The sequence below is a fragment of the Sycon ciliatum genome, chromosome 13 (genome assembly GCF_964019385.1).
Source record: "Sycon ciliatum chromosome 13, ocSycCili1.1, whole genome shotgun sequence".
Classification (NCBI taxonomy): domain Eukaryota; kingdom Metazoa; phylum Porifera; class Calcarea; order Leucosolenida; family Sycettidae; genus Sycon; species Sycon ciliatum.
The window spans coordinates 27,335,469-27,337,784 of record NC_088655.1 but is presented as its reverse complement, the minus strand read 5'-3'; the positions used below and the strand labels follow the sequence as shown (position 1 = coordinate 27,337,784).

The 2,316-nt window shown below is 48.1% G+C and overlaps 1 protein-coding gene across 1 annotated transcript in view; it reads right to left on the bottom strand.

Moving 5' to 3' along the window:
- The window catches only part of LOC135829462 (synaptogyrin-1-like), an 8,976-nt gene extending 6,991 nt beyond the window's left edge, over window positions 1-1,985 (bottom strand). Inside the window, exon 1 of the mRNA XM_065341863.1 lies at window positions 1,766-1,985. The gene's annotated coding sequence lies outside the window, so the exon portion shown is untranslated. The remainder of the gene's footprint in view (window positions 1-1,765) is intronic.
- Window positions 1,986-2,316: the final 331 nt, after the last annotated feature.

Sequence of the window (2,316 nt, the reverse complement as noted above, 5' to 3'; positions counted from 1 at the left end):
GACTCAGGTTTTCACCCTGCACAAGTGCACAGCCCAGTATTCAAGGGCCGTAGCACCCTGTCCAGCAGCATGTCCGGACCTTTTTGTCGTGAAAAAGTTGATGTACCAGATTCAGGACCGCCGGAAGCAGTTTTCGACTGGTCTGGGCGTACCATAGTCTTTCATACTTTGTGTGTGATATGGCGGGGACATGTTCCCTCCACAGCAATAAACATGTCTTGGTTGTCACAAAGTTTGTCCGGTGATAACCTGACCAACCGGACCGGTTCTTGAGGGCCTGCAGTTCATGCACACCGCTACACGTAGATCTAGGGTTGAAAACCATGCAGTCCCTGATTGAACTAATGTTCAGTTCTGGTCTAGCATCTCATTTGGCTGTACCGCCTGAATTCCCAGTGCTCCAGCCCTGTGTTCACTGACACTGGGTTAGGGCTCCACAGGCACAGTGCCCCGTTGTGACGTCAGTGACACACATGATGGGGCTTCACTGAGCAGCATTGTCCGTCTGTCCAACTGTCCTGCTTTGGACCAAAACATTTGTGGACATTTACATGGGAAACAATAGCTTTGAATACATTTTATATATAGGTGTCCTGCTTTGGAAAGGTGCAGTCTGCACTGTGCAATCTTCAACAGTGCAAGGTCAACAACACACACTATTATTTATTTTATTTTTTATTTTTTTTGTTTTACATCGGAAGCTCAACAGTGCAGCTGCACAAATATGAAGAGGCCGATGGGACCAAAAAATATATAAAAATAAATAAATAAATAAACAATGTATAATATACATCAGTGTAAATGCACTACACCAGCGCACATGCTTCAACTGTACTCATATCTTCATGAATTCATTCTCCCACTAACCGTACTCCCCCCCCCCCCCCCCCCCCGGGCCGTAGATCTACCATTGGTCAACTCGTTACTACTGCGGTCGATCTACTGACGAAGTGATGCACAAGCAGCTAGCCGCACAGTGATCAGGTTGGTTGGTTGATACTAAAGATGTTACTTTGACGGAGTAAACAAGCAGTGGACGTTCATTCTCGTTCAAGTTCTGGCGCATTTCCTGTCTCATTCATGTTTTCGAGTACTTGTACATGTACCGAATCACGTGTTTCCGTTCTTCGCCGCTTCACTCATAACAGGATACGGTGTAGCTGAAACAACACTACACGGTTTTGTTGGGGGAAGGGAGGTTCAATCTGCGTACACGTGGACACAGCGACGTGCTTCAAGCAAAATCCGAATGTGATCCCAGCTTGGATAGCATAACGTCCTTCGGTCTCTTCTTTGCGGCCCCAGGCCTGCGCCACGATTCATTGCATTTTATCCATATTCTTATGCTATTAGGTACTATTCACGACTTTCCAATCGGGTGTCCTCACCACAGAAAACCTATTCGATTCGCTGCCACTCAATCCGCTTATGGCTAGCCAACCCGTTGCTCTCAGGAATAATAATAATTATTATGTCGAGCAAGTCTTCAACGATTGCCCACGATTTTGCTCACCGCGAGGACATTGACCCACTGTTCCCCGGACCATCCATGCCTAAAGGGTGAAAGACGGTAGCGACGATTCGACAACAATGCTACAAGTGTGGCTGTTGGAGGTGCGGACTTTGCACTCACGTCTGTCGATGGACAACACGCCGTAGCGGCGACACTCAACATACGCGTGTGCAGTGCAGTGGGAACAAAAGGGAGGAACACTATAAGCTATCATAATAATAATTAATATAATACCATCCGCACTTGACTCACCTTCCTATCAAGACGGGTGAAAATCCTGGCTCTCTCTCTCAACGGTTACCCCTACTGGCCCTAGGTCAAAGCAGCGTTATCGATCTTCGCCTTTTTTCTTCTTCTTGATGTTAGCTACTGGTAGTTTGCCGTGGAATCGCGCCCAGTCCCTCACATCCAAGGTGTGTGGCATTCGCACGTGTATCATGTAGATCTACCTGTCTGCTGCACGAGATTCCACAGACTTGGACACAGAGTGAGACTTGGACTAGGCGCAAGGCTAATCTGAACCGGCCATGAAGGTCGGTGTTTTGTTTCACACCGGTGCACCGTCATATTCATAATGTCATGTGCCATGACTGTAGTCTTGTAGACTAGCAGGGCTCGGACAGCCTTGCACGCTTCACTCGCCCGTCGATAGGCCGTCGTCTGAGCTGCCCTGACATTCAGTCATTGATGACGACTGACGTCTTTCCGTTGATAGAACACTCAACAGCTAGCTCTGCCGAGTATGTGTGCGGCTGAGCCGAGCCCCAACTGGCCTTTGGAAGTTTGGAGCACGTGATAATGTG